Here is a 12,673-nt window from a genome sequence, read left to right as displayed (position 1 = left end):
ATTATTGCCAGTTTCCCCTCACTTCTCTGTTGATTTCTTATCTCCTCCCCAAAACACCCTTGCTGCTTTATATTTAATTATACAGTCTGCATCCCTTGCTGGGATACTACCTACAACAGAACAATGCAAGGAGCAGAGACATGATAATGATCAATGGAGCTAAGAAGATGTAGCTTAGTCAGTAAAGTACTAAATTCAAGGCTTGGAACCCAGGTTTTAAAATGCCTAGCATGGCCTGGCAGTGGTGGCACACGCCTTTAATGCCAGCACTTGGGAGGCAGAGGCAGGTGGATTTCTGTGTTTGAGGCAAGCCTGGTCTACAGAGTGAATTCCAGGACAGCCAGGGCTACACAGAGAAACCCTGTCTGGGGAAAAAAAAAAAAAAAAAAAAGCCTATCATGGCATCACACATTTGTAATTCAAGTCGTAGAGAAGTAGAGTCAGGCCAACTCCTAGAATCATTGGCCAGATCAACTTTACCTACTTGGTGAGTTCCAGGCAAATAAAAGATCCTATTTAAAAGACAGCATCTAAAGATGTCCTCCACTAGCCTACACACACACACACACACAAACACATGCAAACACACAATTTAATAAATTTATAAAAGCACACATGACAGAAGAACCTTGGCAGATCAGCACAGGGTAAAGTAACACAGCCTTGGGCTAACTCCTCCTGGCCTTAACACTAAAACACTGAGCCTATATGCAAGGACCAATAAGGGACCGGGGCAGGTTCTCACAATTCCTTACCTCTTGCTTTTCTTGCAGGTAAACTAAGATAACATCTGCCTTATAACATGGGGAAATTACCAATAAGCCATTGTGGTTACTGTAGAGCTCAGCAGACTAAGAATCCACCGTCAATAGCTGCAGTTTCTAGGCAAGACTCAGAAAGCAGCAATGTGCTCCCCAAGCAAGACCTAGAGGAACAGCAGTCCGTCAAGAGGCCCCCAGAGTGAGCAAAGCCATTCATTATGAAGGCCACTTCTGCCTTGCTTGTAGAAGGGAAGAGCATGAGTGTACTGTCAGGGGAATGGACTGAGAGAAGTCTGGGTTTTAATCCTACCAAATTCGACAAGCAAGCCACACTCTCACGTCCTCCGGCACCCTACGACGCTGGACAATGGCTAGCTCTTGCAGCACTGAAAACCCATCGGATCTACACAAGGTCACACATGCAAAGTATGCATTCCAGACTCTGTGTGCCACATGAATGCTGCACTGTAATGTGTCACACTTCAAGCCCAGCCGCAGCTCTACCCTGCAGGGTAAGATCACCCTGCCCAAGTTCCCACAGACATGTGGATCATTTGGTTTATGGCTTTACCCCTAGCAATCAGACAACACCCCCAAATTATCTTCTTACCCAACCGAAGCCAGGCCTCAAAGTGAGAACAATTATCTATATAGTTTTGGGTTTTTTGTTCTTAGACACAAATAAAAGTATTCCTCAAGCTGACCCCATTTCTAAATCTCTCTGTGTGATAGTTCTGTGAGAACTACTCCCCTGGGAAAGCAGCTATCCCCACTCCAAACTTGCAGCACTGCAGCTTTAAAGCAGTCAACATTCCTCACAAGAATTCCCACCACCACCCTGTGTAAGCCAGCATCCCAGGTCTGCTGTCACAAATGCCACTGGCAATAATGATGTACTCACTTGAGAAGGTCACCACCACAGACAACTGGCGATGTACTCACTTGAGAAGGTCACCACCACAGACAACTGGCCTTCACTGCCCTTACTCCCTCTCACCAAGCCAGGCCAGGACAGAACACAGCAGGGATGTGGTCCAGAGCCTGAGGGGAACTGAGCTGAGGCACTCTCTCTTCAGCCTCCTGAACAAGGGGCAGAGGAATGGAGGGGGAAGGGCGGGGGGGGGGGGGGGGGGGGGGGGGGAGGGGGCTCGACTTGGTTTCTGGAAACAAGAATTCAAATCCTGCTTCTCCCAAATCCTGAGTCACCTCCTTCCCTTCCAATAGATGAGTGTGGTGGGTAAACATTTCCATATATGGAGAAGAAGGCTAGAGGATGTCAGAAAAATCTCCCTTCTCTCTGGCACTTCAAGAACATGCCCTACACAAGGCAGATCTCCTTACTCTGAGTGCATCATTAACCCTCACAGACATGGATCTCTCAACTACTAATACCACACACACCACAGACATGGAATATTACTCCTAACCTACATGCACATGTACACACACACACACACACACACACACACACACACACATTGTGCAGTCCTGTTCCAAGAAACAGCTTCCGAATCCAGCAAAGGAAGGGGATGGTTTGAAAGTTTAAAGTCTACTTTAAGACTGCGACTGTCCAAACTGCCACAGGAGACCACCTGCAGAGTAGAAGAAACCCTTTGATAGCGACTCATCTGAGATAAAGCATGGATAAAGGGAGCATATGTCTAGAATAAACAAAGATCTCAACCAAGCAAGAACACAAAATTAAACAACCCAACTAATAATGGGCTGAAGAAATAGCTTTCAAATGGTGAAACACAATTGCCAATAAGCAGAAATAGCTTTCAAAAGATAAAATGCACTAGCCAATAAGCACCAGATGTTCAACAGCACCAAGCGCAGAAATGCAAATGAGAACTCCACTGTGGTCCCTCTCACTCCAGTCAGTATGTCACTCAGTGTCAATGACTGCTGGCAAGGGTATGGACAAAAACTTACCCTTAAACTGATGGAATGAAACCTGGTCCAGCCACTATGAAAATCAGGAGAGAGGACCCTCAAAAAGCTCAATTTAAAATCACCATATGATCCAATTAGCCTATTCCTGGGTACTACCCAACAAAGGGCTTCCAATCAACTTGTCAGAGAGAGATGCTCCAACACCACTGTGTACTGTGCTGTGTACAATGTTACAGTGTCGTAACACAACACAGCACTATGTACAGTGTTACAGTGTCCTAACACAGCACAGCACTGTGTACAGTGTTATAAACAGTGTCCTAACACAGCACAGCACTGTGTACAGTGTGACAGTGTCCTAACACAGCACAGCACTGTGTACAGTGTTACAGACACTGTCCTAACACAGCACAGCACTGTGTACAGTGTTACAGACAGTGTCCTAACACAGCACAGCACTGTGTACAGTGTTACAGACACTGTCCTAACACAGCACAGCACTGTGTACAGTGTTACAGACACTGTCCTAACACAGCACAGCACTGTGTATAGTGTTACAAAGAACATTTTTAAGTTAAATTGAGTAAAGAACCAGACAATACCTTATACAAGATAATACATGTGTAACAATACATATCATTTTCAGTAAAGTACCTATGCCAGGAGCCAAGAATCTAGCCCATGATACACAGGCACTGAAACAACTCTCCCCGAAGACTTTTGCGCTGGGAAGCTTGGTTTAGTGAGAATTCTTACAATGAGACAGATCAGGACCCACAATGTAGAGACAAGCCAGACTATTGGCAGAGTATGGTTGTTAGGAGAGGGAAAGGCAAATTAGATAGTACAGCTTGTAAAACTAATTCTAACCCCATGGTCCTGGAAAATGTTTGATGACTAAGTTGGAACTGTGAAGCTAACCAGGAATGAATCAGGTCAAAGTGACTGAAGACAAATCAAGGGAGAGAGAATGAAAGACAGACATGAGATTAGGTGGGTACTCAGAGAGGAGACCCATGCTACAATACCTTTGGATTCTGGTGGCCCTATGTCTTGTGTGAACTTATTCAACTGCTGGTAAAGCCATTCTGAGATGAGGTGAGGACTTTCTCTACTTCTAGCCAATTCTCTGCCTCTTCGAACTGCGCTGTGAGGCTGCTTCTTCTAACATGGAGGAGTTGTCAGTTACAAACAACACTGGGCGAGGAGTAACGGGTCCAAGCTCAAAGCATCAAACTTCTGATTGTACAATGCAAATCACTTCTGCTCTGCTGGCTCCCATTCCCTTATCCAAAAACCGGACCAAAAACTGGCCCCAAATTATTCAGCTATGTGCTGGAAAGGCAGTTTCTAGTTCTTCAGTCCAAACGGTCCCTCCAAGCTTATTTTGATATATTGTTTGGAGGGGGAGGGGTCTGGTTTTTCGAGAAAGGGTTTCTCTGTGTACCCCTGGCTGTCCTAGAACTCACTCTGTAGACCAGGCTGGCCTCAAACTCAGAAATCCGCCTGCCTAGGCCTCCCAAGTGCTGGGATTAAAGGCGTGCGCCACCACTGCCTGGCTTCTTTATGTTTTAATAAGCATATGAATACAGAAATAAGAGATGCACATAGGCATTGGGATAAAGACCCTGCTACCACCCAGCAGAGCCCAGCTCAGAAATCAGGTCCCACACTATGTTCCTCCTAGGAGATTAGGAAACAAAACTGCTCTGTTGGGAGCAGTTTCTGCTTGTGCAGGGACATGAGCATCTCAGCTGAAAAGTAAGATGTTGTCCTGAAAACACTACACAGGGAAGTGCTAGAAACTTCAAAACCCAAAGTCCAAGTAGTGAGGCATTAAGATAAATATGAAAATCAGAAGAGATGCCTCACATTTACCCTCTGTTGTGCAAACATCTACCAGTTAATCTCCTTATGAGCAAAGGGACACCTCATTCCCTGCGTGTATGTGTCCTTCCTCCCTCCCCCACAGAGCACATCTGACCACTATGCCTAACTGTTCATGAATCCCCCTTAGCATCTCCACGGTGTCCCATGAGACAAAGATCATGTTTCAGACAGCTGTTAATTCCATCTTTGCAAAAGAAAGTTCTTCCTTATATGGAACCAAAGTCTGACTCCCTGTCCTTCAACCTCCTGGCCCTGCTCAGCTCCTTAAGTCAAGCAATGCTTATCTCATTGGGTTGGAATTCTAACAGGTAACTGTGTATAGAAACAAAGCTGCCCAAGACTTTGGGCCACAAGCAGTCCTGCTCTGTCCTGACCAAGTCACATTGCTGACTCTTCATGCAACTGTTGAAATCCATTCTTCTGCAGGATTTCCAGTGTGTTAATGCTAAGTAACAAATTCTGTATGTGCACCATTATCCCGTGAACTCAGAAGCACCCCACACAACAAGGCTCTCCTCTCCTTCTGCAACCCCTGTGTGTGTGTGTGTCTATTCTTTGAATTTGAATTTGTGTGTGTAATCCCTTTGTGTGTGTGTATGAGGAGGGAGGGAGGGAGGGAGGGAGGGAGGGAGGGAGAGAGAGAGAGAGAGAGAGAGAGAGAGAGAGAGAGAGAGAGAGAGCTCAGAAAAGGTAAGCTCTACCACTGAGCTGAATCTCCAGTCTTCCTTATACTTTTTTTTTTTTTTAAGTAGAGGGCAACTAAGTGGCTCAGGATGAGCTTCTAGTCACTTCTGCACCCCAGGTAGGCCTTAAAATTGAACTTCATATGCTGTAGCCTCTGCCTGGGCTTACAGGCCTGCTACTAGGCACAGTGAATGGATTTCTTTAGTTCGGTGCAAAACTAAAGAGAGCAACCTTTACGACTACTTCTCCATCATTTCCTCTGCCAGCCTTTCTACATGCCCGCCCTTCATGGATGAAGTCTATGATACAGATCTCGTGCTTCAGTACTAGAGCCCAGTCCTGCCAGACCACCAACACACACACACACACACACACACACACACACACACATCAAAATTCTCAAGAACATTAAGAATGAGTTCTGAACGAAAAGGGGCAAGCACAACTCTCAAAACAACACAGGGCAGCGAGGTCAACCTGCTCATCACCGAGTTGGAGCACCTCAGAGATGTCTTCAGAGGGTGGGAGAGGAAACTATCCTTTTCATGTACACCTCAACTGCACTACTAGAATTCGAGGTTCATGGAGTCAAAATGGCAGAGCTTCACGTTACCAGTGTGCTAGACCATACATAGATGCCACCCCAGGCAGTCTCATTTAAACTTTACTCTCAACTGCCTGTGGAGGAAGCATAATACCCAGTATGCCAAAAGGAAGGCAGAGGCACAGAGCCAGCACATATAAAGTCACAAGACTACAGCAACAGAAAGTCCAAAAAGGGACCTGAGGACCTGAGTGCCCAGGTGTGACCTCTGGCTTACTGATTAACTCTTCGAAACCTCAGTTTCTACACCTGGAACTCGGAGATTCCAGCGTAACTCGGGCCTCCCTCTTGGAGCAGTTACAAGGATCAGATGAGATAATGAGAAGAAAAGCCCTCTGCCAAAGAGTAAGGCCTTCGAGAAGTGTGAGGGATTATTGTGTGATTACTTGTAAATGACTGTGCATTCCATTACGAATACACAAAGCAGTGAGGTCATTCACAAGACAAAGAGATACTAGGCCCTGGGAATTAAGGGAGGATGAGTCCTCGCTTTACAGGTTAGGTCTCTATGCTGCTCACACTTGCAGCTCAAAGCTCAGCAGCAGCTGTCAGGGCCTCAAGTTCCCACTCACATATGTCTACAGGGCAGCTCAAGACAAAATCTCCCTTTTCAGCTAAAAGCAAACTCTGGGCGAGAAGAAGGTAATAGAGATGGATGTCTGAAAGACCCCTGAGACCGCTCAGTTCCGGAAACGTGGCCTTCGCTGTTTTCCTTGGAGTAGTTGTTAGAAACACAGGCTCCAGTCTCATTGCAACAAGCCCGTGGGGAAATAAATGTACAGTAAGGAACTATTTACCGAAGAGCACTGAGGAAGTGTCCAAGCATGAATTAATAAAGGGCTCAAGATATTTCAAGTTGTAGATACCAAAAGGATAAGGCACTCCAACCAGTTAACCCTTCCAGCCCAGCTCACAGAGACTCCACGTGGAGTCTGGCACCAGAGGCAGCATGCAGTCAGCAGTAGGGTGAACCAAGATCCTGGGTCCCTTTACATAGGAGACCTCTTGCCAGAGACCACCCTCAAGAGAGGTCCCAAGCAGCTCTAAGGGTGCGGCCTCTTTTCAAGCCTCTTTAATACTCTAGCTATCAGGATTCTCTTCAGGTCCTGCAAAGAATCAGGGACTCACTGTCATTTATGGGGGGGCCATAAGTCCCCAGAAATGCATCCCTATGCTGGTGAGAAACCAGCTCAATGCTGAGTATCTTCTGGTTGGCACTATGCCATCTGTTTCCCCCAGCTAGAAAGAAGCCACAGTGGAGGGTGGGCTATGATTCCTTGCTTCCCTCCCAGTGGCTGGGTTAGACGGGTAGGCTAGGAATTAACAGTGGTTACAGCAGACAACAGTAATGAAGGCAGGAAGGAAATAGGAGGAAGAAGAAAAGATTCCAGTATAGACATCAAGAAGATACACTAAAGAACACCAGTCACCTAGAGTCAGTCCTCAGACATACAGGGCATTAGTGAGAGTGTCCAGAGAGGCGGACATAAACAAAGACATCTCAGAGCAGTGAAGAAAGCCAACTCTTCAGAGCTAAGAACGTGAGGCTTTGCTTTGTTTGTTTTTGTTGTAGAGAAGCAAAGCTCTGATGGCACCATTAATAAGATTTTTTTAAAAATAGAGAAACGAAGCTCTGATCACACAACTGATGAGATTTTTTTAAAAAATCTTTGCTCTTCTGCTCCTGAAGAATACTAATAGTGATAACAATGATGTGATAACTTCACATTAGCAACTGCACCACAGTTTTACATATACACAGATGTGTGTGTGGCGTATTATCCAACAGTAGTGATAACCCTATGCGCTAGGCACTCTTTTCCCATATCATAGAGGAAACTAATGATGAAGACAAAATAACATTACATTGCAGAGATGGTAGATGCAACTTGCCAACTAACACGGTTGTTCACAGTACAAATTTGACGCCTTGCAGTTCCAAAAGCACCCTAACCCCCTCCCCCAGAACTGCCCACCTTCTAGCCAGGTCACTTTTATGGGATGAAATCTGTTCCCTGTAACTAGCATGCATCTAACCATATGTATCATAACTGCCTCCAAAAGACTTAACAACAACAGTCCTGCTGCCAGGTGCCTCCCACACAGTGAGCTCTCAACGGCTATGTGGGTTTAGACAGGCAAGGCTGGGTCAGGAAGGTAAGAGAAGATAGGCTGTAACAGTTCACTTTTTCCTAGACAGAAATTAAACCAGTCAAAGCAAGATTGCCAGGGTGAAAAGAGAAGATGTAGCCAGAGTGACAGACACAGTTCAAGGTTGCTGTGCTCAGGGCAGCCAGAGGGCTCTGTAGCCCCTCTGGGCTGAATGACCCTGAACCTCCATCTGCTGTTTCTAAGGCCTCAAAGGGAGCTCCGAAGATCAAATACTTCCTTGAAAAAGGAAACAACCACATCCCACTAAGATGGGAATGTGAGTTCAGAGAGATGCTTTCAACTAAGTGTCAGGGAGTCAAGGACTTGCAGAGCTGGGTGTCTCCACCCTGGGACCCACACAGCTTGGAGCCATGCTAAACCACTTGCCTTCAGGAAGAAGTGCTAAGCTTCCACAGTGATTTTCAACCTTTCATCTCTCAGCAGAATTTCTCCTTTAAGTGACTACTATGAGATGTCCGGCTTTTAACAGGAGGGAAATCAGAGCTGACCGCAGGCTTCAAGCCTCTCTCCCCCTCCACTTCTCACTCTGTTGGTACCCCAACTCTAAGACCACACTTCCAACACTTGAAAACTATCAGCCCTGAGTTCTTTAGGGATCCTCTTACTCTGCAGTTTCAGGGGTCTGAGATGTAAATCTTCTTAACAGTTCTGTGTTATTACTGGTGTGAGAGGCATTATAGTATGGCTATGACATAGCACAGGACAAAGAATTAATTCTCAAATTAGAAAGCCTAGGTAAGAATCTTAAGTTCACTAGGCACGTGGCGCATGCCTTTCCCAGCACTCTGGAGGCACAAGCAGAAGGACTGGCGTTCTAGAACAGCCTGGTCTACAGAGCAAATTCCAGGACACCCAGGGCTATACAGAGAAACCTTGTCTCAAAAATAACAACAACAACAACAAGAATCCTATGTTCTCCCAGGAGTTATGAGTTGCCTATACTGTTTTTTCTAGAGTTGGGACACTGCAAAATATTCCAATAGACATTAACATGTCTGTTTATATTGCCAGCTTTGGAATCATATACACGTCACCAACAAAAACAGTCCCAGCAAGTTGTGTGTGTATGAGTGTGTATCTATATAAGTAAGTGTGTGTATATATATGTGTGTGTGTGTGTGTGTGTGTATTGAATTCATATATATGAATATACTTATACGAGCATGTGTATATATATGCATACATCCATACACACATATGTATAAACATATGTAACAATGGCAAACAAAGCAAAAGAGACTATCAACTTGTGAAGGGGGGACGTTTGAGGGAGGGTAACAGAGAGAGACGAGAGAGAGGAGTGGGAAGTGGTATAGTTCAATTTCAAATAAAAATATGGGGCTGGAAAGATGGTTTAGTGGATAAGAGCATTGACTGCTCTTCCTAGAGGACATGGGTTCAATTCCCAGCACCCACATGGCAGCTCATAACTGTAACTCCAGGTCCAAGGTTCTGACACCTGGACACAGACATACATGTGGGCAAAGCACTAATGCACATTAAATAAAAATAAATAAATCATCTATAAAAAACCAAAAATCAAATAAAAATATACATTAAAAGAGTCCTGATGTCCTTTATTTCTCTAAACTTCAGTTTTTTCACCTGTAAAAGAGAAACTATCCACCGCAAATGGCCTGTATGAGAATGAGTTAGCTTAATAAGTTAGTTAACAGGATGCCACAATATGGGCTACAGTATGGTTATCAAGTAGTTGTATCTTAGTCCATACATGAAAAGCAGATAGCCTCATGCCTTTGTAAACCTGTAGACATGTTCAACCCAAACACCCTGGTAATAGAAAAGAATGAGTAAGAAAGACAAAAAAAAATGTAGTGCTAAAAAGGGCGTGGCCATTTCCAATGCTGCAGTGGGTGACCACACCCACTTACATGTCACTAATTGGACCTAATGGATTATCACAGGGTAGTATTGGGGGTACAAAGGGAGATGGCATAAGTAAATGGGGACCAGTGTGTACATGATCTTTCATTGTATATATGAATACAATTCTCAGTAGTACTTTGCTCTTGTTTTGGGTTTTTTTTTTTAATTGGTGGTTGTTATTTATTTGTTTGTTTGTTTGTTTTGGCTTGAGAAACACACTCTGATTCCCAAATTCTCTGAATAGCTTATCTTAAAGCTTGCCTTCAGAATCTTTGAAACCCAGGGCCTTACTTAGACTTCGAATGACAACCAAGACAGTCAAGGATGAGAAAGGAAAGGTTTGAGAAAAATTACTGTTTCAGACCATGGGAAGAGGGAAAGAATTAGTCTCTGCAACTTCACACCAGCATCCAGACAACAACCAAGGAACCTGAGAAGTACTGGCTGTCCTCAGACATCCAGGTGCTTGGTGTTCACAGATGGGGCTACAACAACGACAACACCCCCTTTCATGGCCATGCTCTGCAGAACAGAGATCACACATGCTTGAGCCCCTTCCTGGACACTGCACTGGTGACCCCTTAGGAATGCTGTGTGACTGAAACTGTCAATTACCAGCTCACTGACAACCAAATCACAACAAGCAATGTTTCCATCATTCTTTGTGGTGATAAAGTTCTTCCCATACCTCTCTTGTTTAAATGTCTCCTAACAGAAAAAACTATGGTGCCCATCTGAAATATCCCCTAACAAGTATTTGAGCCAGAAGTCACATGCCACAATGTGACTCTACAGCATGTGTGCTGAACTCCCTCCCCCACAGCAGTTTGGGATTAAAGTCCTACAATTAAGGGGGCATTTCAGGGTAAGGGTCCAAAGCCAGCTCACTCGGGACCCTAGGCAAGTCACTTTCATTTTTTGAAACACAAGTTTCTTTATCCATAAAAATCAAGCCTTTCCTGTATCACCCTGGAAACCTGTCAGAAACAAAACAAAGCATCCTCCCAACACACACATACACACACACACACTCAGTTCAATCCCTCAGATTCCCTGCCCAACTGTCAAAGTCATGGAAGACCTAACCAGAATGTAAGAAACTATGCAGACCTAAAGAAAGAAAGAAAGAAAGAAAGAAAGGAGGGAGGGAGGGAGGGAGGGAGGGAGGGAGGGAGGGAGGGAGGGAGGGAGGGAGAGAGGGAGAGAGGGAGGGAGGGAGGGAGGGAGGGAAGGGAAGGGAAGGGAAGGGAAGGGAAGGGAAGGGAAGGGAAGGGAGGAAGGAAGGAAGGAAGGAAGGAAGGAAGGAAGGAAGGAAGGAAGGAAGGAAAAAAAAAAAAAAAAAAAAAAAACACCACAAGGAAAACCATCATCAAAGACCAGCAAGTCACTCCCCACAAACAAATGTAGTCATAGTCACAGTACATGAACACTGTCAGCAAATTGCTGGTTTGACTGGCAATTAATAATCAACTCTAGATGCATTAATATGAAGGGCACTGGCATCCTTCATGACCTAGATGGTCCACAAGTCGAAGAGGAAACAATACACTTTCCTGGAGGACACTTGGGAGATCTGCTTTTCTGATAAAGTAGGCACCTACTGCTGCTTCCTGGCCACCACGTGCTTGTTTAGCTATAGAGACAATAATGGCATGGTGTGGCAGGCCAGCATAGCCTCTGTTTATTCTATAAAGAGCTGACTGCCTGGCTCTCCCAGAACTACAGGATCCTAGACCTGGCAAAAGCCAGGTATCACTTAATCCAAGTTCTAGAAATCAGGTGTCTGGGGCATTTGTGGAAAAATACTGCTGAGGTCCATGAAATACATGGGAAGTGAAGGGTAGGTCTGTGCTCTCAAGGACTGCTCCACTATCTTATGTGATGTGGTTCCTAAAGGCAACAAAGTCCCAGTGTCTCCAGAACCCATGCTCAACCTTCTGTTCCCATGGTAAACAGATCCCACTGCCATCCAACACACATTCTTTAGGTGAAGTCATGGTTTCTGTTATATCTTCCATCGCTACAACCTCCACCCCGACACTCATATTCTGCACACCCATCAATGAACATTAGTAACTCTCAGCAGGCGTGGGATTGCCTTTCAGAGAAAGTAAGTTATTTATTCACCGTGTCTCATGTATTAAAGGATATCTAGCACCCTTGGCCATGCCCTCTAAATACCAATGGTGACCTACCCTCTGGGGACTAAGACAACAGAACACTCCTGTGCATTCTCAAGTTCCCATAAAGAGATGGCACTGCTTCCAGCTCTAACTTGCTTGTCTGTAGAACACCTTCATTCCTGGCCCTTTCAAACGATCCTCTTCCCTAAACTTGCCAACCTCCTATATAGGACATCAATCATGATCTTCCTTGGACTGTTCTTACTATGCATTTGATTTTTTTCTCCTTCCCAGTATGGGTTCCCAAAGAAAGGATCCAGGCTTAATCTCAGGCTCATGTACAGGTTATAGTAAGTGCTTATTGAAAACAAATTATGTATTAAAAGAAAACCAACTGTGTGAGGACACAGAGCCTAGGAAGAGACTAAAATGAACTAGAACATCACAAGTAATCTACTCTCGTCAAAACTAAGGAAGACGCAATCAAGGAACTGAAAGTAGGTAAACAGCCTGCTCTTATGGGATATTAAGCATATTAACTTATATAAATAAACTTAAATAGCAGATATTATACCTAATCATATTACTATGATATTAAGATGACTTACAAACATTAAGCGTTTCAGGATAATAACTCTTGAGATTTCTAAATGAAT

At 44.6% G+C, this 12,673-nt stretch overlaps 1 protein-coding gene across 8 annotated transcripts in view; it reads right to left on the bottom strand.

Moving 5' to 3' along the window:
• Lpp (LIM domain containing preferred translocation partner in lipoma) overlaps window positions 1-12,673 on the bottom strand; it is a 597,622-nt gene that overhangs the window by 541,177 nt on the left and 43,772 nt on the right. Inside the window, exon 1 of one of the 8 annotated variants that reach the window (XM_034515313.2) lies at window positions 1,663-1,802. The exons of the other annotated variants lie outside the window; for them this stretch is intronic. The gene's annotated coding sequence lies outside the window, so the exon portion shown is untranslated. Of the gene's footprint in view, window positions 1-1,662; window positions 1,803-12,673 lie in introns of those variants that run through there. 8 annotated transcript variants of the gene reach the window in all.

This window comes from Arvicanthis niloticus, chromosome 12, assembly GCF_011762505.2.
Source record: "Arvicanthis niloticus isolate mArvNil1 chromosome 12, mArvNil1.pat.X, whole genome shotgun sequence".
Taxonomy (NCBI): Eukaryota; Metazoa; Chordata; class Mammalia; order Rodentia; family Muridae; genus Arvicanthis; species Arvicanthis niloticus.
Note: the sequence above shows the minus strand (reverse complement) of the source record. Positions and strands in the feature narration are given on the sequence as shown.